Consider the following 27426-nt stretch of genomic DNA (forward strand, 5'->3'; position numbering starts at 1 on the left):
TGTGGCAAGATCTGAAAACTGCTGTTCACAAACGCAGTCTGACTGAGCTGGAGCTGTTTTTGCAAAGAAGAATGGGTAAGAATTTCAGTCGCTAGATGTGCAAAGCTGGTAGAGACATACCCTAAAAGACTGACAGCTGTAATTGCAGCAAAAGGTGGTTCTACAAAGTATTGACTCAGGGGGCTGAATAATTACACACACCCCATGTCAAGAGATTTATTCTAAATGACACTTCTTCAGCTGAGAGTCTAAGAGTGAAGAGACACACACTGTAGATCTTTACTTGCAAGGGCGGTCACAGAACGCTCACAACAGAGTGGGGGCCCTGTGATCAGCGCTCTGTTCTTGCACTTGTCTTTATTTACATGCAAAAATAATACAACAGTGAATACGTCTATTCATAGGCAGAGGAAAGTTAGTGTGTAGGGAGTGAAGATAAGAGTGGTTTAGGTGTATGCATGTGTGTTGTGGGATACAGAAGGACGCGGCCTCTCTTCTTGTTAGGGAGCGTCAGATAAAAGTATCCAGCTCTCCTCTTCCTGCTTGTTCAGCTATTATCACTGTGAGAAAGAATTTATAAAACAGTCTTGTAGTGGACAACAGTCTAAGTCATCAAAAGGTCAACATACAGTATTCTATCATATGCAAACTTATATCATTAAAAGCTTATACTGACTACCAGTACAATTTTCTATTGACAGTAGTATTATCCAATGTGTGAAATTAATTATTAAAAAAAAGTAACGAGTCTATTTTGCAAATGTAGCGGAGTAAAAGTACCGTTTCTTCTTAAGAAATGTACTCAAGTAAAAGTAAAAAGTATCGTGCAAAAAAGGTACTTTAAAAGTACATTTTTTTTCAAAAACTTACTCAAGTAAATGTAATGGAGTAAATGTAGCTCGTTACTACCCACCTCTGGTTACAGCTCCTCAGAGGGGTAAGATAAGATAAGATAAGATAAGATAACCTTTATTAGTCCCACATGTGGGAAATTTGTTTTGTCACAGCAGGAAGTGGACAGTGCAAAAGTTATATAGCAAAATTAGAATACAATAAAATAAGAATAAATACAGTACACAACTGTTACAGAATAGAATAAAATAAAATACTATATACAGTAGAATAAAATAGAATAAAATATACAATAAGATAAAAATAGAATACAAATGCTATATACAACTGAGTAAAAATACAACGATGCCAGAAAGGATTATTGCACTTAGTGTTATTGCACATGTGTGTTTGATCAGTTAAAGTCTTTGTTGTGGAGTCTGACAGCAGTGGGGAGGAAAGACCTGCGAAATCTCTCCGTCCCACACCGTGGGTGCCGCAGTCTCCCACTGAAGGAGCTGCTCAGTGCTGTCACAGTCTCATGCATGGGGTGGGAGATGTTGTCCAACAGGGATGACAGCTTAGCCACCATTCTCCTGTCACTCACCACCTCCACTGGGTCCAGAGGGCATCCTAGAACATAAAGACTCCATGCGCACAGGAGACAGGGCCCGTTGCCTGTGAGTGTGTGGTTAATTCTTCAAAAATATTCAAAAACAAGCATTTTTAGGCCTGTTAATGAGATTAGATAATTTGTGCTCTTTATTACCTTAAAAAAGTCCAACACATATATGGTGTCCAATGTGTGCCAAAATGGGACTTTTTGTACAACACCTGGATATTTATGTATTAACAGTGCTGTAATTTTTCACAGTTTCACTTTAGAAAAATAAATCTGTGCACAGATAATGTTTATATGTTGGTTGCTGAATTTCTGGAATAAAATGTAAAGTAGGTCATATTTTTAAAAGACATATTTGCTAAAATAAATAAATAAATAAATAAATGAATTAGGCGGGGATAAAATCTACTTACTTTTTCTGTGTTCCAGTTTCAGTAATTTTGACTTAGTAACATCTGCAGCAATATTTACACCTCTGGTAAAATCTTACCAGTGTTGGCTTTATTTTGATACCACAATAGTATACACAGAGTTTGTAATTGCAGAGAGAAAGCTCAGAAACCTCCTGAGGGCCTAACAGGTTAGAGATAAACTCACACAACACTGACAGACTTTGTGTGTTATCTATAACACCTAGCACTGATTACAGAATGATCTGAGTCAGACTCAGTTGGCATAATTTGTTTTTCAAACAAAAGCTGATATAAAGATTTATTTCTCCTCGTTTTCCTCGAAGTTGTTTTTATGTTCCTGGATGATGTTTATGATGAAGCTGGACTTGTTGTACTCCAGGCTGTATCCCAGTCATGTCCTGATCAGACAAGGATCAGAACAATGTAGGAAGATGGTGGCATTTTCCTTCTTTCACTAGAATCACAGTTTTGAAGTGTTTTCACACTGATGTGACGCCTAAATTAAGAGAAACACATGAATCCCAGTACTGGAATCACTTTGCCAAATCATTAACAGGACTGCTGGGCCTAACCAGTCCAAGGAGGATCACATGGTTAACTCAATGCATTGTTAAATGTTGCAAAGCCCCAATCTATTCATAAAACACTCACCATGAACTCCTGCAGCAAGACGTCAGGATTGTCATTCAGAGAGTTGCAGAGGAGGGACTCTGAGCATCGATGTCACACTGACCAATTATAACAAAGAACATAGAGATATGTGAAAGTTTTCAGTGATCAAAGACAAAAACTTTTGACTTTTTGAAACAGTCAACATGCAACACCAGCATCTACAAAACAACATTAAACTTCCTGTTGGACATGAACGTTTTAGACTGGACTTTATAAAGTTCCCAGATTGTATAAAAAAGATCAATTTCTCACAGCGAGACAGTAAACGCATGATGAAAATGAAGAAAATGATCAAAATGATGAAAATGATGAAAATGAAGAAAATGATGAAAATGATGAGCCACTGTCAGTGGAATCAGTGCTCACAGGTAAAATTTGAGCTCCGTGTTGGATGCAGCATATAAATCTTTCACTGACATAATTCAGTGCATGGACACTCTGTAGTTAAGCAATGTAATGTAATGTAAACATTCTTACTGGTGTCATGGCTACATCCGGTAGCTTTTGCCCTGCTGACCTGATCACTTTGCAAACACTCTCAGCAGACGTTTGTGAATGAATGACATCACTGGCCACCTGACAGCATTTATAGTTTATGATGGCAGTTACAAAGAAATTCTCCTGGATGAAGATATGAATGGGTTATGTTAGGGTTCTATGTTGAGAGAGGGAATCCATAAATAACCACAGATCCAGGCGGGTGCAATTAGACGGCATTTTAATGAATAGACATGTGTGAGTTCAACAACCCAATCAGTATTGAACTGCTTTACCATATTCAGACAACGGTTTTATAGGGTTAAGATAGTACAGCCCCCCTTTTCTGTTGCTAGGCAGATTTAAACAAAGCATACGTCACTCCAAAACCACAATGACTCTTAACATAGTCTAAAACAAACATCTTCTTCGGGTCGACGCCAGGCGCTTCCTGTCAGCCCGCCTTCGCTGTCGCTTATCTTCTGGGACATCTGGTGCACTTTCTGGACTACCACGTACGCACCCAAACTTTGCAGTTATAAACTCTTACCTACTAAATGAGTCTGTGTGTGTGTGCACGTGCGGGGGCGCGTGCATGCTGTGTACTGCGTACGTGTCATGACCTCTCTCACTATATGTGTCTGTATGTGTATGTCACGTCTATCTGTACGTGCAGAGTTTGCATGTGCTCTCTGAACCTTAGTTGACCTCAACTTAGGCATCCAGGCTAAGACCATCCTGTGTGTAATGATCTTGACTTATGTAAAATATATAAGACAACTGTTTTCAATCTAACACAACTACTTAAGGCTTAAATCAAAGATAAATGCATAATAAACACCCTACTCTTTGGCTTGCACTCACTCTGCTTTCGGTTTCACTTCTGCAAGCCTTGCAGCCTTCAGTATAAGAATATAAAAACATTCGAAAGCCTTTAAATTATAGATTCAACTCAACAATTTAAAGTGGTTATAACAACCTGTAATAAAGACTATAACCATATATTTGAACATCTGAATGCATCTGAATGCAACATCACTATTAACATGAAATGGTAATGATGATTATAAAATTAGCAGCAAATAATAGCAGTAAAATATTTCTATTCTCAATAGTTATAACAATGGACAGCGCATCTTTTAAAAACAGGATGTTAATAAAGCAAATAATACATTTGTTAAGATGTTTGTTAATAAAAAAAAATTCACACAATTTATCAGAAATAACAGAACATAAACCACAGAAAACTACAAAATGCTTGTTTAAAAAAACACTTTAGTTTGACAAATTCTTCCCTAAGAGCCTGAAAACACAGTGAGACTATTTCACCTGATATGAATCATGTGACCTGGTTTCTTGGTTACATGAAAGGTCAGAGGTCAGCGACTGTAACTCAGTTACTCCTGTTAATGTGAACTCACTGAGTGTTTGTGGTTTACCTCTCAGACTGACTGAAGATGATGATGAAGGAAGAGGAGGACAGAGCAGAGTCTGCAGGGTTCAGCTGTCCGTCTGTGAGGAGTGACTGGTCCAAAGATAAACAGCCAGACTTCAGTGCTGAACCTGGACCAACGAGGTCAGAGAGCTGAACTCACTGAGTAACAGAAATAATTCTGCACTGACATTATAATCAGTGTTGATTCTGGTTGATTTTCTGTGTTTGTGAGCTGAGAGGAAATGAAAATGAGTTTGTAACAAAAATCAGTTTTGTCCAGTTTTCCTGTAAAAAGCTGAACTCTAATCTAAGAGGATGTTACTGACAGGAAACAGCTGCATTATCTGCAGTCTGTGTGATCACAGCTGCTTCAATCATGTTTGTGTCTGCAGAGGTCAGAGGTCACAGTCTGCAGGGTCCAGCTGTCCGTCTGTGAGGAGTGACCAGTCCAAACCTGACCCTCCAGACTTCAGTGGTGAACCTGGACCAACGAGGTCAGAGAGCTGTGATGACTCCTTTACATGTTTGTGTTTCCTGGATAAATCTGACCTGAAACATCCTCAGATTGTTACAAAGATTCATTAAAAAGAAAACAATGAAAGAGAAAAGATCCAAATGTTAGACTTGGTCATTTGCTGTTTGAGGACAGTGATGCTCATATCTGTGGGGAAAGTGTGACCTGAGTGGGTTCATGTTTGTCTTTAAAGAGCTGCTCTGATTCTCTTTGTGTCTGATCTGTTAAACAGTCTGAGAGGTCACACAGAGACCCAGCAGCTAAAGCCTGGATCATACTGGCTGCTGTTACTCCATCAGGACAACACTGAACCACAGTGGTGTGGATGTAGTGGATAAATCCCACCATACTGATGCTCAGAGTTAATCACAGGGAACAAACCAGATGTGACCTTCAGATTGTGACCTTTGGAGTGGACGATGCAGATTTCAATAGAGAATAAATGTTGTTGTTTTTCAGCTGTGAAAACAGAATCTAATTTTCTGAACTTAAGAATTTATGATGCTGGAAAAAACATGGAGACTATAACACAACATTTCCACTGTATTCATAGAATGAATGTAAAACTGTCAGACATTCATTAAATATGCAGAATGTCCACAGAAACATCAGAGGGTCAGATGTGAAGCACTCAGTGATTTTGATAAAATGACTCACAGTGTTGGGGAGTAACGGAATACATGTACCGCTGTTACGTATTCAGAATACAAAATATGAGTAACTGTATTCCGTTACAGTTACCGTTTAAAAAGGTGGTATTCAGAATACAGTTACTTTGTTGAAATAAATGGATTACACGGCGGTACTTCCCTGTTTCATATTGTCGCGGGTCAGGACTGTTTGGGTTTGTTTGACAGCTACGTTCTGTTGTTCCAGGTGGCAGCGTTACGGTTGCCATGGTTACAGGGTGACGCTCTCTGTCTGCGTGTTTCCTGGGTGAGAGAGCGCTTTTTTGTTGTTGTTGTTGTGCTAAGCTAAAAGGCAGAATGCTACAGGCATAGCTCTAAAGCATGTAGCCTGATGGGCAGTGTAGTCCGTGCTGCAGGGAGCGAGGGAGGGAGAGAAAGGAAAAGTCCGAGCTGTCACGGAGCAAAAACGGGAGCTGGAAGCATGTAAATATAATAATAACCACTGCAGCCAAGAAGAGTGCCTGACGAGCCCATTTGAGCTATTAAGACTCAACTGTTCGTGTTTTCCTCCGGAAAAAATAAGTTCCGTTGGAGCAGCCTTTCAACGCCTCTCTCTGTCTCCCGCAACAAAGTTGACCCAGACAACAAAGTAAAGCTAGTTTTCGGCTACCAGCCCGACAGGGAACCCACCGTATTAGCCAGAGGTCCCTTTACTACGTTTCGTACTACGTACCTTCAGTAACAGTAATAAATCACAGCAATAAGACATTCATGTAGTTGTAAACAGCATGATAATATATTAAGTATTCCAAAGTATTCAGAATACGTTACTCTCATTGAGTAACGTAACGGAATACGTTACAGAATACATTTTGGGGCATGTATTCAGTATTCTGTAGTGGAATACATTTTAAAAGTAACCTTCCCAACACTGATGACTCATCAGTTATTGATCTGTACTACACTGATCTACCACGTTAGTAAAGCTGGTGTTCTGGTGGTGGAGAGACCTCGCATCATGTTCTGGTTTTGGAGCAGTGATCTGCTGATGGTTATCAAATCCAGTTCTTTTAAATTCTTTTACTGACAGAGAAAAACCCGACTCTGTATGGTCAAAACTTTATAATTATTTTATTCAATCATTACTTTCCGGAAAGGGATGTGCACAGGCTAAATCCTGAGCAGATCTGAAGCATTAGAAGCCAAAATGAGCATAACATAATCTGTCATACGTCACACATAGTTTCGATATAAACAACTCTGCAGTGCTGCTAGTTTCACTTCCTTTCTACATCCTGTTCTTTTGCAGCCATGCACAAAGCGTCTCCTGCAGTTTCCTGTCTTACACAGTACAGACAGACCTTTAGCACACATTATAACTCAAAGTGGCATTTTACTATACTGGCCTCTATAAAACAATATAAACAGAAAATAAAAATAACAAAATAATTATATTTATAATATATTTATTCTGTACCATGGTTCAGTTTAGTCTCAAAGTTTCTTGTGAGCTTCTTCAAAATCATCCCTGACATCACCACTGAAAGGACGTCCATAAAAACAGACTGAAAATTACTGATATTTTCACAATCTGAGAGTTTAAAACTTGACAAACTTGATTCAGATGAAGTTATTTGAGCAGAAACTTCTGGATCTTTATCCTGTGTTGATCTAATCCTTCATGGTTCCTCCACAGAGTGGACCAGCAGAGCTCAGAGGTTCCCAGTGGTCAGTCTGCCCAGCAGCATCAAACACACCTGGACTCCATATTTATGGTCTGTACATGTACAACAACTACTGTTACATCTATTCTGTTCACAGTCATCTCCATGCTGCTCTTTGTAGACCAGTGGATTGTCAGTGTGTCCAACATGGATCTGATGTTTGGCTCCATGATTTCAGTCTGATTGGCTCATTCATAAATATTCTGTTCCAGCTGCTGGAGGACAACATCATCACTTTTGTGAAGAACGAGCTGAAGAAAATCCAGAAGGTTCTGAGCCCAGACTACCCAGAATGCTTAGAGAGTCAGAGGAGCAGCAGCAGAGAGGCATTTGGGAAGATCACAGTGGACTTCCTGAGGAGAATGAAGCAGGAGGAGCTGGCTGACCGTCTGCAGAGCAGTAAGAGGATTTATCTAAAGATTTAAGATGTTGGATTAATGAAAATTTACTGATGTCTTAAGAGATGGAGCATGAATGTTTTAAAGAGTAATTATATTTGGAATTAAGTGTTTGTTTCCACTTTCAAATGATATTCTAAATATTTCTTCTCATTCAGAACTTCAAGCTGCAGTTTGTCACCGTAACGTTAAATCTGCTCTAAAGAAGAAGTTCCAGTGTGTGTTTGAGGGCATCGCTAAAGCAGGAAGCCCAACCCTTCTGAATCAGATCTACACAGAGCTCTACATCACAGAGGGAGGGACTGCAGAGGTCAATGATGAACATGAGGTCAGACAGATGGAAACAGCATCCAGGAAACCAGACAGACCAGAAACAACCATCAGACAAGAAGACATCTTTAAAGCCTCACCTGGAAGAGACGAACCAATCAGAACAGTGCTGACAAAGGGAGTGGCTGGCATTGGGAAAACAGTCTTAACACAGAAATACAGCCTGGACTGGGCTGAAGACAAAGCCAACCAGCACATCCAGTTCATATTTCCATTCACTTTCAGAGAGCTGAATGTGCTGAAAGAGGAAAAGTTCAGCTTGGTGGAACTTGTTCATCACTTCTTTACTGAAACCAAAGAAGCAGGAATCTGCAGCTTTGAAGACTTCCAGGTTGTGTTCATCTTTGATGGTCTGGATGAGTGTCGACTTCCTCTGGACTTCCACAAAACTACAATCCTGACTGACCCTAGAAAGTCCACCTCAGTGGATGTGCTGCTGATAAACCTCATCAGGGGGAAACTGCTTCCCTCTGCTCGCCTCTGGATAACCACACGACCTGCAGCAGCCAATCAGATCCCTCCTAACTGTGTTGACATGGTGACAGAGGTCAGAGGGTTCACTGACCCACAGAAGGAGGAGTACTTCAGGAAGAGATTCAGAGATGAGCAGCAGGCCAGCAGGATCATCTCCCACATCAAGACATCACGAAGCCTCCACATCATGTGCCACATCCCAGTCTTCTGCTGGATCACTGCTACAGTTCTGGAGGATGTGCTGGAAACCAGAGAGGGAGGACAGCTGCCCAAGACCCTGACTGAGATGTACATCCACTTCCTGGTGGTTCAGGCCAAAGTGAAGAAGGTCAAGTATGATGGAGGAGCTGAGACAGATCCACACTGGAGTCCAGAGAGCAGGAAGATGATGGAGTCTCTGGGAAAACTGGCTTTTGATCAGCTGCAGAAAGGAAACCTGATCTTCTATGAATCAGACCTGACAGAGTGTGGCATCGATATCAGAGCAGCCTCAGTGTACTCAGGAGTGTTCACACAGATCTTTAAAGAGGAGAGAGGACTGTACCAGGACAAGGTGTTCTGCTTCATCCATCTGAGTGTTCAGGAGTTTCTGGCTGCTCTTCATGTCTATCTGACCTTCATCAACTCTGGACTCAATCTGCTGGAAGAACAACAAACAACATCCATATGGTCTATGTTAATTAGCAAACCAAAAATACAATCTCTCCACCAGAGTGCTGTGAACAAGGCCTTACTGAGTCCAAATGGACACCTGGACTTGTTCCTGCGCTTCCTCCTGGGTCTTTCACTGCAGACCAATCAGACCCTCCTACGAGGTCTGCTGACACAGACAGGAAGTAGCTCACAGACCAATCAGAAAACAGTCCAGTACATCAAGGAGAAGCTCAGTGAGAATCTGTCTGCAGAGAAAAGCATCAATCTGTTCCACTGTCTGAATGAACTGAATGATCGTTCTCTAGTGGAGGAGATCCAACAGTCCCTGAGATCAGGAAGTCTCTCTATTGCGGCTCCTCCAACCAAAGGCCGTGGCAGGCTAAACATGAGGACACAGGTGACGCGCAACAATAAACGCATAAAATACACTCCTGTAACATTTGCTCCTTTATTCCACATGCACCGTCCAATATACAAATCAGCACATGGGATCAACTTCTAACCAAATACACAAATGCACAGGCTGCACAAACAAATGACTGCAACTCACAATGATGGCACTAACTACTATGCCAAACTACAAACTTTTCTATGGCATCAATTAGTTCATAACCATACAAAACCATGAAGTTACAGACAAAATCTATCAAATCGCTCAAGTTGCGGTCAACAGAAAGTTTTGCCCCATGCTCACCCTACCTTCTGCTAATCAACATCAGGTGCGGTGAACAGGTGGGTGCAACCACATTTATCATATAACACACCCATGAGACACGCCCCGCACCCGTGCACCAATAAAGTGAATCTATTTAAACCAACCCACTTAAACAGACAAAGAGCAACTCATATGGCTCCTACATACCGGCCCCTAATTATTTTAGAGCAATAATTACCTCATACTTACTTATGTAGGAGACATATTAATAAACATGATCAATCCTTTATCAAACGTTCAAAAAATACAACTTCAATTCAAAATAAGCAAACACACATTAATACAAATAGACACTTGAAAAAGTCAATCTTCATGACTCTTCTGCTTCCTGTAGAAGACGCACTTTAGTGATTGGCCTGTCCAAACAACCAGTCTTTGTTTTAACACGAATCCGACGTACAAGTCCTTTACCGTCAGAAATTGCTTCCACAACTCTACCAGTCACCCAAGAGTTACAAGGCGCAGAATCATCGACAACGATAACCACATCTCCAGGAATGAAGTTCCGTCCGATTCTCTGCCACTTCTGACGCTCTTGAAGCTGGGGCAGGTACTCCTTAACCCAGCGCTTCCAGAACAGGTCAGACATGTACTGTACTTGCCCCCATCGATGTCGTCCATACACGTCCCCCTTCTGGAACACTCCTGGTGGCATCAATGGCTTGGTCTTAAGCAGTAACAGATGGGTAGGAGTCAAGGCCTCCAAATCATTAGGATCAGTAGAAGCTTTGGTTATTGGCCTACTGTTCACAATAGCCTCTGCCTCACAAAGAACTGTACAAAGGCCTTCATCATCCAAGTTCTGCGTTTTCAAAACAGAATTTAACACCTTCCTGACAGACCTTATGAGACGTTCCCAAACACCGCCATGATGGGAACCAGCAGGAGGATTAAAAATCCACTTTATGCCCTTTTGCAGCAGCATCTCATGAATCTGTACCTGATTCCATCCTTCCACTGCCTCTTTCAACTCAGGTTTGCCACCCACAAAGTTCCCAGAGTACACTTCTTCCAGTGTAACCTTCAGGTCTGGTATTGTGTCATTTCTTCTGGGAATATTCCTGTCCTGTTGCTGTCGGTTGCCACCAAACATGAACCCAAAGTCACCAAAGAAGCTGGAGAAGATATTGCTGTGAGAGCTGTGGTGACCCTCTTTGAGCCCGTGCTCTCCATACATGTCAGACTGTTTCCTTTTCTCCTTATCTGAGAGGACCTCATAGGCTGCCCGCAAGTCTGCGAACTTGTCCAGGACTTGCGGGTCATCTTGGTTCCTGTCAGGGTGTAACTGCAAAGCCATCTTTCTGTAGGCCTTCTTAATGTCCCTGATTGATGCCCCCTTGTGTTCATTTGCACCAACAGCATTAACTAAAACGGCCATTTTAATCTGTGGATCATTTAAAGAGATCTTTCCAAAATAAAGGTTCCCTGGCCAATTAATTTCTGGTTCAGCAAGAAGCTGTGGCCCTGTCAACCAGGAATCATCTTTGATAAACATCCTTTTAAGGCTCATAGTTCGCTCTTCTACGACCTTCTTATTATTTGGCATTTTTACCTGATTGCACCTAAAAGGTAAACCAATGGTGTAATGACCATCCACCAACTTAGAGTCCATCACTGACTTCATAAACTGCTGATCTTCTCTAGACAAAGCAAACTGCTCCTCCTGACTATATTCTGGAAAATCAGCCTTCATTTGACGTTCCCACAGCTCATTCAATCTTGCCACGGAAATCCTATTGACAGTCACATCAAAAATGTCAGTCTTACGATCCTCTCTGAGAGGACCATTCACTGTCCAACCCAGCACAGTTTTTACAGCATATGGACCTCCATTCTGACTTCTAACAACCTCCCATGGCTCTAGAGCCTTGGGCACATTGGTCCCGATCAACAGGTCTACCCCGGACTTTATCTCCAGTATCTTAATATGGCGCAAATGTGGCCATCTATCCAGATCTTCCTGTCGGGGAATTATTGCATTGTTGAACAGGCATGCTTTTCTGAGTAAATAAGTCAGGCAAGTCACAGTAGTGATCTAAATCCAAACCAGCTACTTCCAAATCTGAGACCACATAGCTACTGACCATTTTCTCCTGACCCATTGTCCGCAACAGAATGCCAGTTTTCCTTCCTGAAAGATTCAGCCTGTTCATGAGCCCTTCAGTACAAAATGAAGCTGAGCTCCCAGGATCTAGGAAAGCATAAGTTATCAGTGACTGATTACCTTTCTTGGACTTCACTCTAACTGGTATTATGGCTAGAGCACTATTTTGCTCACCGGCCCCAGTAACACCACTGCTTTGCACAGCACATGAAGGACCTTCATCTGGTGGTTCTCCCCCTCCTATAGTTTGCACTGAAACACTTTCCCTCTGCTTGGAGTGGATATGTAAGAGTGTGGGGTGTTTCTGATTACAGACTTTACACAAGAGACGTTTCCTGCAGTCCTTGCTTCTGTGCCCAATGCGCAGACAACCAAAACACACACCATTCTCTTTCAAAAAAGATAATCTTTCACAGTGCAACTTTCTTTCAAATGAAGGACACAACTCCAACATATGTCCTGCTCCACAAAACAAGCAAACCTTGGTCACAACTGAACCACTCTCTCGCCTCAACGCTGGCTCAATCTTCCCTTCCACCTTGGCCACTGTAGTAGCAAAACTACTCTTCTTAGCCTTAGGGTAAAACTGAGACTTAACATTCCTCGCCTCCTGTCTGATGGCTGTTGGAGGATCCTTTATGTCTCCAAACAATGGGTCACTTGCGATCTTAACTTGCTTTTCAACAAACTCAACAACATCGCTAAAACCCACTTTACGTTGAAACCTCTCCTGCAGATCGCAGGCAACATTGCTCCATTTATCCCTAAGCTTATAAGGCAACTTCTTTATAACTGCTTGCATATTAGCAGAGACATCCAACTCATGCAAGGACTCAACGTCTCCCATTGCATTGCAACATTGCCTTAATAAAAACCCATATTCCTGCAAAGCCTTCACATCATCAGATTTTATAAGTGGCCATTTACTGACCCTTTCAATGTAGGCAGCAGCAATTTTCAACGAATTGCCAAAGTTCTCCTGGAGCAAAGATTTAGCTTTAGCATATCCATACTCGGCAGGCATATACTGACAGCTTCTGACCATTTCTCTTGGATGGCCTCTAGTGTATTGCTCGAGAAAATATAAACAATCCTTAGCACTGTGAGCTTGTCTCTCCACCATGTGCTCAAAAGCTCTCATAAATGTTTGATATTGCAAAGGATCACCATCAAAGAACTGAATGTCACGCCTTGGCAGCAAAAACAGAGACTGCTGCTCAGCCAATAAAGTTGTAATTTCATTTTGTTTCTTCAAGACGGTGACTAGATGATCATGACCCTCACTTCCTTGCACTGTATGTGTAAGATGTTTTGGTTGTGTGTGAGACTGCGACATCACCTGAGTAGTCGAAACTGCACCTGGAAATACTTGTGGCTTCGTCTCCGACTGTTCCAATGAAACGACCTTGGGCTGAGAAATATTTTTAACCTTAGGCCTTACATCCAATACCTGCGCTTGATGATCACTTGCATCAACACCCTGATATGGTCGCTCTGGTAACACAGGTTTGAACATCGGAGCATTAGGATTTAAAACACCTAAACGCCCCTGCTCTCGTTCTAAGTACGAATTCATTCCATCAGATTTACCATTAACAGCACTTGAGACTCGGGACATTTCAGAAGCTTTCAAAACATTCACCTTTGCTGCTGAGGCTGCTATTTCAGTTTCTAAGTCAAGCAGCTCCTTTCTTTTCTTAAGCTGTATTTCTTGTTCCTCCAAAGCATGCTTTTCTTTCAACAACCTCTGTCGAACAAGAAGGGCAGCCATGTCAGCCTCTGCCGTTATGCGTGCTGACAAGGCAGATGAAACCATTGAGCCACTGAGTGATGATTTACTTTTCCTACAACTTTTGTTTCCAACATTAGAGATGCTATCACTTGGATTAACATCATCTATCGCAGCACCTTTACCAACATTCCCGGCGTGCCTAGAAGCACCAGAACCATTTCCAGCAGGTAATACATCAGAGGAATCAACACCAGGTGGATTTAACTGAGGCAAATCAAGCTCAGACACCTGATTTTTACTCTGAGGGTTTCCCTTTGCATCATGAAGCCATTTCTTTATCTCTTCCATAAACTCAGTATTATGCGCTCGCACACTTATAAACCAAGCAGTTTGTTTTTCTTGCTCTTCTTGAGGAAGCAAAGGAAGCAAGGTTTCATGCAGACAAGTTGCCTCACTAAGCAACACAGACAAATTCTCTAACTGAGCCTGAACAGTAGAAACATTATCCTCAGATTGCTTTAATTCCTTAATCACCTTTATGACCCTTTTAATTTTATTAATCTTAGTGTGACGTTCAGTTTGAAGCCTTTCAATCTGATTCTCCAAAGCCTTAGCAGTCGGTTTCGGCTGTCTTTTCTTTCCATCTTCATCAACACATGGTATTAATTGGTGTGTCTCCATTTTTCTTCAAAGCATTACAAAATCCAAACGCTGAACTGCACCTATGCCACACAGCTTCATTCAACACATCAACTTAATGACATTCACTTCATAAAACCTTGGACACACACAATTAACAGGAGCAATATCCCCCACTATCTGCCTATTAAACCTGACTAACTCACCCTAGTCTTCCGTACATACTAGCGGTGGGTATTTATGCACCTCCATACCGTCAGCTGTGAAGAAGACATACTGTCTTAAACACAAACTGCGGCGGTACTCCCAAGCCAATGGCTTCAGCCGCCTGATGCACAATAACTAGAAAGCAAATCAGTACAACGCCTAGTGCAGCTGTACTGCTGAAACCTAACAGGGGAATAAGACTCCTGAAAGAAATCTGTTTTGTGTAGCCAAAGGCTTCATCTAAAAGCTACGTGGACAAAGGCAACAGCAAACTACAAAACTCTCATCAATAAAACTCATCTATGAATAAATAATCCAATAAAACCTACAAATTTTCTGTTGACAAATTATTGCGGCTCCTCCAACCAAAGGCCGCGGCAGGCTAAACATGAGGACACAGGTGACGCGCAACAATAAACGCATAAAATACACTCCTGTAACATTTGCTCCTTTATTCCACATGCACCGTCCAATATACAAATCAGCACATGGGATCAACTTCTAACCAAATACACAAATGCACAGGCTGCACAAACAAATGACTGCAACTCACCATGGCCGCACTAACTACTATGCCAAACTACAAACTTTTCTATGGCATCAATTAGTTCATAACCATACAAAACCATGAAGTTACAGACAAAATCTATCAAATCGCTCAAGTTGCGGTCAACAGAAAGTTTTGCCCCATGCTCACCCTACCTTCTGCTCATCAACATCAGGTGCGGTGAACAGGTGGGTGCAACCACATTTATCATATAACACACCCATGAGACACACCCCGCACCCGTGCACCAATAAAGTGAATCTATTTAAACCAACCCACTTAAACAGACAAAGAGCAACTCATATGGCTCCTACACTCTCCACAGATAAACTGTCTCCTGCTCAGTGGTCAGCTCTGGTCTTCATCTTACTGTCATCAGAAGAAGATCTGGATGAGTTTGACCTGAAGAAATACTCTGCTTCAGAGGAGGCTCTTCTGAGGCTGCTGCCAGTGGTCAAAGCCTCCAACAGAGCTCTGTGAGTAAATATGTGATCATTCCTTTAGTTTTAAAATGTTTATTAAAAGCGTTCATTGATTTCTTCCATGACATATCCATGAGCCTACATAGTTGTATAGTGTAAAAGAAAAAAAGTAGAACTTTTGATCACAATATTGTAACTTGAATGAACTTTTGATGCAGCCTTTAAACACTTAAAGAGCTTAAAATGTTTTGATCAAACACTCTAGTTAAACTCTAAAAGCAGAACATTAAAATCTGTATGTCTGCAAATGTATGTGCATTGATGTGAGCACGCTTGGAGATCTGAGGTTGGTTGGTAGGATGGACCCATGTGCAGAATCACATGTGTGTAAATGTCTGTGAAGGTTCTCAGTCATCCAGGTCATCGTAGTCAAAGGAGTTTGCAAAGAAAAGCGTCTGGACTTCTTTGAGTTGCTTGAAGACGTTTCACCTCTCATCCGAGAAGCTTCTTCAGTTCTAAGGTCAAATGGCCGAGAGTCCCAGATTTAAACCCAGTGGGAGTATCCCCCCAAGGAGGGACAAAGGACCCCCTGGTGATCCTCTAATGTGTGTAAATATTTCTGTGTTTGGATTTTTGGGAATTTGGTTCTTTTGTCGTTTCTCTCGGTATATAGCCTTGGGCTGGTTCACCTGAATCAGGGGTGTCCAGGCTGCTGGGCATGGTGTGTTGATTGATACTTATTGATATATATTGATATTTCTGTTCTAGAATTTATAAAAAAAAATATCAATAGTTTGGGGTATTTTGTTGGGATTGTGTAAATGATTAGTAGGAACTACTTCTTCCACCTTTCACAATAATATGTGAAATACAGCTGTAAAAATGCTTCACAGCTGACGTGTGCTCGCTCACTCAGGTGATGATCACAAGCCAGTCATGTGTGAAGATATTTCAGCTCCACAAACTGCCAAGATGTTAGTTGTGAGAAATGTGGCAGGGGTGAAAACCTTTTCCAACACAAATAAAAGTAAATGCTAACACAGAGTAGTGCTGCAGGCAGGTACTATCCCTGTATAGAGCGAGGAAATATGGAGTTGGCAGTGTTGTATAGCACGGTTGCTGAATTTTGTAAAGTGACTTAAATCCAGGCTCCGGGTTTTTCTGTCTATGTTTAAATGATGGGAATTCACTGCATCTTTAAAACTACAGAATCCCATTTGTTCAAATAGAGCATGTAAAGTTGACTATAGACTAGCTATGTCACGGCCGAGGCCGCCTCAAACGAGAAAGGACTCAAATGCTGGGCACCGAACAGCACGTAAGTAGTTTCAGTGACAACATTTATTTTCTCAAATAAACTGGAATGTGAGTTTAACAAATGCTAAATGCAACAACTAAATCTAAGGGGTCATGCAGCCTGAGCTAAGTAAGCAATCTGGTTGTTCGTCAGTGGAAACAGCTGTTCAGGTATGGTTCGGGGGGGGGGGGGGGGAATCTGTGATGGCTGTTGCTTTGCATTATAAATGCTACTATTACAAAAGTCATAAATATTAGTGTATGTGTGTGTTATTTGGGTAATAAACCAAAAGAACAGGATCTACCCGCCCCTCACTGATTTCTGCTTAAAAACAACAAAAAAAAGCAATAAAGCTGTGATTTGTTTTGTTGATCTTTTCTCCCTTTCCTCTTGATTTCAGACTGAGTGGCTGTAACCTGTCAGACAGAAGCTGTGAAGCTCTGTCCTCAGTGCTGAGCTCCCAGTCCTCTAGTCTGACAGAGCTGGATCTGGGTAACAACAACCTGCAGGATTCAGGAGTGAAGCTTCTGTCTGCTGGGATGAAGAGTCAATACTGCAAACTGGAAACGCTGAGGTCAGATCAAGTGATATCAATGTTTTTCATCAATTGATGCCGTTTAATCAATTTCACTTGGAAAAAAAAACCCATTGAGCATGTGTGTATTTTTTTTAAACGAATCCATCCAAATCACAGTAAACAGCCATATTTGAGTTCTTTAACATAAGGTAATATGGATTCCAGCATGTCCTGAAACAGTGTTGACATATTGTAAATGTAGTAGCTCCTCATGGCACCATGAATATACTTTAACACAAGTGTTTCATGTCTTCTTGTCATCATTTTTTCAGACTGAGTGGCTGTAACCTGTCAGACAGAAGCTGTGAAACACTGTCCTCAGTGCTGAGCTCCCAGTCCTCTAGTCTGAGAGAATTGGACCTGGGTAACAACAACCTGCAGGATTCAGGACTGAAGCTTCTATTTTCTGCAGTGGAAAGTCCAAAGTGTACACTGGGAATTCTCAGGTCAGGATTCAGTCTTTTCTGATGATGATTTAAAACCTGAGTTACATCGATAAATGGCTTACTCATTTACAGCAGACATGATTTGTCAAATAGCCTTATATCTAACCCAAGGGTCTTGTATTTTACTACTTTGACACCTCTTAATATTTATCTGAGAGAATGTATATGTTCAAGTTTCAGCACAAAAATATGAATGAGATTTTTTTTTCCTGAATCATGTGTGTACCCTCCTGGTTGAAGCTCCAGCAGCCTGTATCAGTGAATGTAGCTTTGAATGAAATTGCTGCCCCTGTCAGGAAGAGGTCTGAGTGACACACAAAACAGCAAATATGAGCACTGCATGTGTCTGAGACGACACAGATACAGACCTGAATGAGACACTAACTTTGTCTCTGAGAGATAACTTTTATTATTAAATACACTTCATTTCTCATCTGTGTAGAGAATGTAGAGTTTGACATGCTAATATTACAAAATGCAAAATCACACTGAATCACAAAGAAAATGTTTTGGAGTATTTATAGTTCCGCTGATGAAATTGTTCAAACAAACCAGTAATTTACACAGAAACAGCACAAGTGAAACTTTCTCAGGGGGACTTATCACTAAGCTTGTCCTGCTACACCTCACTGCAACATTAAAAAGTGTTGATCATAGTGAACATATCGTTATTATTCTCTCACATTAACATTATTCATGTAGTTCCACAGGGTCCTCTGCTGGGACCAATCATTTTGATGTTATAATGTCTGCTTTGTATGATGTCTGCAGACTACATTTAGATAGTGACATTAACCCTTTAGAGCCGGTCGGAGCGGGCACGCTCTGTTGTGCGTAACTATTTTTAAATCCCGGTAGCACTGCAACCACGTAAGCTAGCGCAATAATTTTTTTTGCATATGAAACCAGAGGAGCTGTACTTACATTTTATGCCATCAGCTTGTCCTAGGTCACAGTTTCCTTCCACATATAGCTTTGCAAAAACTGCATAAAAAGTCGTTTCTGGGACGCTTAGGACTCATATTGCACTGCTGGGAATAGTTTATTTTGATGCATATGCTGTTTTTTTTTGCAAATTTGCATTATAATATTTATTTTAGTTTTTCCTGCAGTATATGAAAATTGGTATATTTCAAAAATAAAACTATGAAGACACTTAAAATAAATTTCCTGTGGTGGGAAACTAGTTTGTGCAACTTTTTTGTATTTACAGTTTTGAGGGATAAGCCTCTTAAATTTCTCTAACTAGAAATATATGTTAAATATAAGTAAAGGTAAGTTAAGTAAGTTAACTTAAGTAAAGTAAGTCAGGATATAAGGGTTGTATTGATGTATAGTAAGTTAAAATACTCAAAAAAATGGGCCTACAGCATGTAAAAATATAAGCTAAGCTCTGGCGGACTTGGTTCTATGGTAGGTCTTAAAGGGTTAAAATGTATTCAGTTGAATTACTGTCCACTGAGTCTGAGTCAGATAGATGGAGACTATAGATTTAAATGGTAAATGGCCTGTATTTGTATAGCGCTTTACTAGTCCCTAAGGACGCCAAACGACTTTACACCTTCAGTCATCCACCCATTCACACACACATTCACACACTGGTGATGGCAAGCTACGTTGTAGCCACAGCTGCTTTCATGATTTCAAGGATGAATTTCAGAGAATCAGAGCTAAGAAACCAAAGCAAGAGGGGAACTACAAACATGAGGACAGACCCATAATTAGGCCAAAGACACATTAAAGGAATTATTACAGGTTTAGAAACAGGGATGGATATGAAGGAGCTTAGCATGAATTTGCATTGAGGAAAAGATATCAACGAGCATCAGAGGTGAGGAAACAATTAGGAAACCTAAAAGGATGTACTGGCAGGAATACTGCAGTACTTTAGGAAGAGCTGCACCAATTCAGAATGTGTGGAGTACAGTTAAGAACATGAATGCAGACAGAAACAACGGAGAATGATTATGTTAAGTTGTTTATTCTCTAAAGAAATGGAGCAGGAGTGCATGCAGAGCTGGACATGGGCTGTATATACATGCGTGTATCTGTGTTGTCTGTGAGCAGAGAAAACAAAGCGCTTTTGCTTCTCCCACAATGATTGAAATATAAATGTGTAGTTTACATAATACCTGTTAAACAGCTACAATAATAATGATACTGTTTGCTTCAACAACAACTCCTCTCGACACACATTAACAGGCCATGCAATAAACTAATAACCACAAAGGTCCTGACAGGTAATAAACCTGTTATTACTTACAGTGGCTTCATAAATGCACTGATGGAAATGTCCAGTGTATCATCAGCCAACCAGTCCTGTTACTGTTACTGTCCTGTTACTAACTTCTTCACCATAAAGTGTCACCATCAGGCTTCAACAGCGTTTTCCAGTATTAATAGTATTAATGGGCTACAGGAAGTATGGATTGGGAAAAACGTAGAGATGCTGGCCAAACAATTTGATCAAATCCACAATGGGAATAACTGAAGCGATGAGGGCTGTTAAATCCTCCCAATTCTTTCGATCTTTGGGCTGAAGGAAGGAAAATACTCGGTGCATAAATGCTCAATCAACAATTATTTTATTCAATACAATTCAACACTTTTGAGCACAAACCATCTGGATGGGGAGACATGCATGCAGAGAGTCACAGCAAATCTCAAAATGGTGGAAGGTTACTCAAGCTCTTATAGAGATTGAAAATGTGACGTCAATCAGGGGTAAAACGCAAAGGATTCTTTGAACTCGTGGCAAGAGGTACTAGCGCACGCAGGCTTTCAATTGAAATCAGTTACGCAGCAATAAAAAGAAACACAAGAATGGCAAGAAGCTGTTGTATTATTAACTGCAATAGCCGGTCGCATGACAGCCACAGGAAGTCGACAGGTAAGGAGATCAGTTGTAATTGGATTATGTCGTTGACGAGAAATTGTTTAAGCCATGTTTCCAAAGTAACAAAGAGCCGACGGATGGCCTGGATTGCAGCCATTCGAAGACCAAATATAACGTCCCAGAACACTCCAGCTCACATGTTAGTCTGCTCCAAGCATTTCCACAAAGGTCAGTGTTTTGTAGCAGTTAATACGTCATTTTTCATAACATAATTGGTGATATAGGTTGCAAGCAAATCTGGCGCTGAACAGAAATTGTCGCTATGCTCCTTTGTTTATTGTGCATAAATAGTGAATTGTCCTGACACAATATTGCGTTTTGCTTCTGTTATTACCACGGTACATTGACAAAAACATATACTTTTATTCACAGGATAAAACAGTTGTTTTGTATCACTAATTGTCCAGTGCGATTACAACATACAATATTATTGTCACTGCTACATTTCTGTAATGCGTACCAGAGATTATTTCCACTACTAATTAATTACCGTTGAGCTCAAAGGTCCTATTAATAAACGGTTAACGAATGTGTATTTATGAAGACGATTTGTGAGACTGGTAAACTTACCTTTGTTCATACGATGGTCTTTCGTTCTACACGGTGCATTTCAAGGTCCTGTACCCATCCGTCGGTAAACTGTACCCGGGCTTGTTGCAGTGACCTGAAATTACTAAACTTCATGAGTGTATGCACTCACTCCAAGAACTATATAATTATAAATATGAGCTTGGTCAAAGTTGGGCAGCACGCTGACGTCTTTTGTCCACTCCGTGTGCTCGTAAGGGTCTGACCCTCTCACTCCTTTGATTTTTTTCCTCATATGTTTTCTTTGACTTTTCATCAAGTCTGTCTTTGTACGGTCCGGCATTGTTCTCCTTAGTTTTGTACATTCATTTTTTGGGGGGCAAAGAAAAAGTAAGAAGGTATTGGAACGGGAGAATGAACGTTTTGCGGTGCTGCAAATGCTTGTGTTTGATGCATTGCTTTGATTGTTTTGCCACGAGTACCCGGCATGCAATGTGTGAAAGTCACGTGGTCTGTCAATCTCTATAGCCTCTGATGGCCCCCACCTAGTCGTAAAAACCTAAACATTCACATTCTTTCTCTCTTACAGCGCCTAAGTGACGGCCTTGGCTCCCTGTTTTGTCTCCTCCAACAGAGGTGGGGGTGGGGCTCCTGTGGAATGTGCTCTGTCCTCTCTACTATCAGCCCTGACTCTCTACACACAATATTCTCTTCATAACTCAGCAGTATCATGCATCATAAAACAATATCAATTATTCACAATAAATCAGCAGTCTAATGTAATACAAATCAGTTTAATAACTGTAATAGTTATCACCTTTTTTAAGTCAGGAGAATAATGCAAACTAAAACTACATAATAATTTCACAATCTTTAATTAGGGGTATAACATAGCTGCTTTGAATTCAAACATTACAAACTGAACATTAGAACTATCCTCCTCTCCAGGATTTTCCCGATTTAACATTTCAATATGATTCACTTTTGTTCTCTCACATCTGCCTTGTGAGATTATTATATTATCTTATGCTCTAACATCTCATGTAGGGAAAGTCATGGAAAGAATGACAGTGGACAGACTGATGTATGTGACTCAAAGAAGGCAGCTGTTTGCACCTTCTCAGCAGGGGGAGGAACACCATGGACCCAGCAGTCAGTCACAGTCAGAGATAAGGAAAGCTCAGTGCATTAGGAGATGAGGTGTGGTTTGTATTAGCCAACTTAAATGATGGAAATGAATGAGCTGTTCCTGGTTAATATTCTGTGTTTGCTAACAGTATTACAGACCCAGGCCTAATCTGTCATCTGTTAACACGTCCAATATCTCCTCATTTATTGGTGGATAATCCACTAACATGTTTTAATGCACAAGTTCATGTGATTTCTGTGTGCTGATAACATCCAGTCTGTTCTGTATGGACATAAAATCACTCAATGAAACCAGACGAGGTCATTTCTGGAGAAGTTGTGGCTACTGCCAGACTCTGTCTGTGGCTCGCTGCTGCTGATACAAAGTTGGAGGTAAACAGGTCGGCTAAAAAAGCTGAAGGGAGATGGCTCATAGACAAGTGACCGCCATATTATATTATGTGCTGTACCTGAGACAGTGGCCACTGTGTACCTAATAAAGTGTCAGCCATGGTAAATGTGTTTCCAAGAGGAGAAAACCAGCTGGCAGCAAAGGCAGGGAGGTGTCCTTTCCACCTAAACAGGAGAGGAATATAAAGATGATGAAGGTGACAGTTTGAATCAGTCATATTTCATTCAACACAGTGATGCACTGACAGATCCAGGATCATCAGCAGTTTGATCCACGTATGGATTGAAGTGTATTTGTGAAAATGTTGGACTGTTCCTTTATCAGTGTGTAACAGTGTGTGTATGAGAGCCATGTAATGTCCATGTGTGCATGCTGACTGTGCTGCTCTGACCCCCCTCCTCCTTTCAGGGTGGAGCCTGCTGGAGTCCGATGGTTGAGACCAGGTCTGAGGAAGTGTAAGTGTGTTTTTAATGGGATTCATGAAAACAAAGCAGCACACATTCAACCAATGTTCCCTCTAATTTTTCATGTGTCTGAGCGAACACACAAACTCCCTGAGCGGTCCCTTGGACCACTGTGAGCAACAGCAGACGTGTGCACTGTGGTCACACCAGCATCGAATCCATCCAAGTTACATGTGTGGCAGCACGAGGTGGAAATAAAGTAAATACTCTTCAAAGTTTTAAAAAGACAACGCCACCCTGGGAATTTCACCCAGAGAATACTGGAAGTAACACTAAATCACCAAAAAGGCACTTAGGTTCGCTATACTCAGTACAGAGACGAGGTTCAATGATAAACAAATTGACAATTTATTAATAATTATTTAAAACACCATATAAAAGCACAATCATAAATATTCATGTACAAATATGCTTAAAAAGGTATTCAGAGCTGAGGCTTACCAGTGGAGGGGAGGGATGCCACACACAAACTAAAAAAAAGAAAACACACCAAGACACGTGCAGCACACTATCACACACTCACACTAATCAATTAAACAAGGCAGGTGTGTACACTCAGAAGATCCCACCACCAAGGCACCCTAGTCTCCTCCACGTAGGCACTCCGCATCTGAATAAAAGAAATAAAGAAAATTTTAATATATTACAACAAAACTAATATGTAGCGCTGGGGGATAACCCAACTGCAAGACCACACTGATGATCTACAGCTAGAAAAAGGGCCTCCCACCAGTGGCGTAACAAAAATCCAAACTGCAAATCAAAACAGCAGAAAAACAACATACAATCTGGATAAAACTGTAAAATATGGAGCAAACGGAATCGCCGTATTGCTCCAACTTGCCGTCTACACGACTACAAGTTAACGGTCAATCAATATGCACGCCAGCTGACTCCCATAACCGGCATGCATATGGCTGCTGTCCACGCCGACGTCCACTGTAAAAGCTGGCAGCAGCAGGAAAAGAAATCTCACAACGGGAACAGACGGTAAAAGCACAGCAAAGCAAAGCAGCAGTACTTCAGTTCGCGTAGCTTGGCGCAAAACTAAGGCCCACACTTCCTGCAAAGCATAATAAATAATTACTATAAAAGAACAATAGAAGGCAGAGATCGTAACAAAAGTTGATTACGTACCGAGTAAGCCGTGTCATAAAACGTGAGCAGAATGGCTCAGAGGAGGCTTCTACAGCTACGACCTACAAACAATAGCCGTTTACCACCAAGTAAGGTAATATACACACTACAATGAGTAAACACCTACCAGCCGCGATGGAGGCTTCAGAAGAGTAACCCGCAAATAATCTCTGCAACACCAAAGGGAAGTCAGGTGACCAAAAAGGAGATCACAGGTAAGCGATCCAGGGACACTCAAATGGCCACTATTTATACTAGCGCCCCCTAATGTGCCAGGCTGAAAGTGGGTTGGACCGAGGGATAACATTCATCCTGCCACACATGGTTTATTAAAATCATCAAATTACAACATTTATGTTAGACTACTTTTAATTAACTGCTTTAGCCCACTTACAATGAAAATTGAAAAAAATCTTGTTCATGACCTGTGTAGTATGTTAACATTACTGGAAGTAAAAATAACTTGAACTCCAATTTTGAAAACAAAACTTTCTTTCTTTCTTTCTTTCTTTCTTTCTTTCTTTCTTTCTGCATTGCATGCTGGGAGTTTGGTGGTGGAGCATGGCGTGAGTAGGATAGAGAGACTGACAGCCATTGTTTGTTTGTTTTTTTGTTTTCTCTTTGGGTCACATTTCTATTATTATATAGTGGGACTGTTTTCTCTGTTAATTATTGTTTTGCGTCTGTGGATTTGGGTTAGAAGTGACGGTTTCTTGGGGGCCTTCGTGTCAACTCCGCAGGGATGGCGTCCTCAGGGACGCCGTCCCTGTCTTTGAGACACGGAGTGAGAGTGGTGCCACAGCCCAGCACGTCAGTGGAGCAGGTGCTGTTGGCGGTTGGTGTCAAACTGGGGCATGGTAACATTGCGTACGCCTCCCGTATGAATAACAGAGTTGTTGTTTTTGTTAAGCAACCTGATTTGGTTTTTTCACTTATTGAAAGTGGGATTTCAATAAATGATGAGTTTTTTCAAGTTTCCCCCTTGGCGGTGCCGTCCACACAGATTACACTGTCCGGAGTTCCGCCCTTTATATCTAATGAAGCCCTGGTACAGGAGCTTAAACGCTTCGGAAGAATGGCCAGTGGATTCAAAACTGTGAGTTTGGGGTGTAAGGACTCTAAGCTTGCGCACGTTCAGTCTCTGCATAGACAGGTGTTTATGTATCTGGACTCCCCAACTCAGTCACTGGATGTCTCTTTTCGTGTTAAGCATGAGGAAGGATATTATATGGTGTATGCAAGTTCGGGTGTGATGAAATGCTTTGAGTGTGGAGATGTGGGGCACAAAAAGATCGCTTGCCCACACAGGCAGCAGGAGGCTGGAGCGGCTACAACAGCGGCCGCCGTGGTGGCTGCTGGACATGGAGGCAGAAACAGGCAGGTAGTGCTGCCTAGCACTGCTTTCCCTGCGCCGGTAGAATCGAGAGCTTCTGTTAACGTTTCAGGTGAGATGGAAAATGACGTGAATGGTAGTGTTTTGGCGGTGGGTGCAAGTGAGTCTGTTGATGAATCTGTTGTGCAGAAAGTGGGGTCTAGGGCCGGGGTTGGATGTACGACAGCCGTCAGTGGTGACGCTCACGGCGTGTCAGCTGGCACTTGCAGCTCTGAGTTGGAGGGTTTGCCTCAGCCTAGTTGCAGTTCAGTGGCTATAATGGGGTCCCAAGTGAGTCAGGAAAACTTACAAGATGATTGCAAGACTGTGGAAGAAGCTGAACAGGTTGGATTGGGGAGAATTGTAGAGGGACAATCTACGACACAGGCTGGTTGCCATGGTGACAGTGTGGCGACCATGGAGTGCGATTATGAATCGGATTCCGATTGTTTTTCTGTTGCGGAAAGTGTTTCCCAAACTGAAAATTTGTACTCCTTAGAAGAAATTAACTCATTCTTGGACGATAGTTATGGGAGATCAGTTTTGGTAACGGACTATTTTCCTGACGTTGACAAGTTTATTCAGTCTGTGAAGACAATACAGAAAGTTGTTGGTGTGGATCTCCTGGATGAGAAGAAGCGATATCGCTTAAGGAAACATGTTACTAATTTAAGAAGGGGGAAGAAAGCGGCTAAAACTAATTTGAGGAAAAAATGAGATCTCTCTATTAATCGCAGGATGGTCAGACATCACTTGGTGTTTCTTATATACTTTTTCTTCTTTATTGGTTTTCTTCCTTCTCTCAATATGGCAAATCTAAGGGTGGCCTCTTTGAATATGAATGGGGGGAGGGATGCACGGAAGAGAGCTTTGATTACTGAAATTATTACACAGAAAAAGCTAGATGTCATCTTTTTACAAGAAACCCATAGTGATAATGTTATTGAAATAGAATGGGGGTTAGGCTGGATGGGGCAATGCATATTTAGTCATGGACCTAATTGCTGTGCAGGGGTCGGGATCTTATTTTCGCCAACTCTAGACATTCGAATTTTGGCAAGTAGTGAATGTATTAATGGCAGGATTTTACACGTAAAGGCAGAAATTCAGGGTGTTGTCATTCATTTTATTAATGTGTATGCATCAAATTATGGTCCAGAATGGAAACATCAATTTAAAATGTTGGAAGGCAAGTTAAGTGTTATAGATTCCAATGAATGTATTATTTTGGGTGAGGACTGGAATTGCTGTGTTGATTGTACGCTGGATAGAACTGGCGAGGAAACGCATTTCGAGTCTTCTAACTTCTTGTCTCATGTTTTGACCAAGATGGACCTGTTTGATGTGTGGAGAAGAAATAATCCAATGAGTAGGCAGTATACCTGGGTCAGAATAGCGGAGGGTAGATGCCATGCAGCTAGGTTGGACAGGTTTTATTTGTCTGGGTCTTATAGCACTTGTGTTGTGAATTGCCACATTGTTCCTGTTGGGTTTACAGATCACCACATGGTTTTAATGGAACTGGTTCTTACTTTTACAGGGACACGGAAATCTTTTTGGCATTTTAACACTAAACTGTTACATGACTTTACTTTTTGTGAAAATTTCAAATTGTTTTGGGCATTCTGGA

The 27426-nt window shown here is 41.3% G+C and overlaps 1 long non-coding RNA gene across 1 annotated transcript; it reads right to left on the bottom strand.

Annotated features, from left to right (window-relative positions):
• Positions 1 to 23611: 23611 nt before the first annotated feature.
• Positions 23612 to 24700, bottom strand: LOC109199526 (uncharacterized). The gene is made up of 3 exons (XR_002059885.2): positions 24552 to 24700; positions 24425 to 24486; positions 23612 to 24350 (listed from the first exon to the last, which is right to left on the bottom strand). It is a non-coding gene; the product is annotated as an uncharacterized LOC109199526 (long non-coding RNA).
• Between the last annotated feature and the right edge of the window lie 2726 nt (positions 24701 to 27426).

This window comes from Oreochromis niloticus, unplaced genomic scaffold (genome assembly GCF_001858045.2).
Source record: "Oreochromis niloticus isolate F11D_XX unplaced genomic scaffold, O_niloticus_UMD_NMBU tig00000238_pilon, whole genome shotgun sequence".
Lineage (NCBI taxonomy): Eukaryota > Metazoa > Chordata > Actinopteri > Cichliformes > Cichlidae > Oreochromis > Oreochromis niloticus.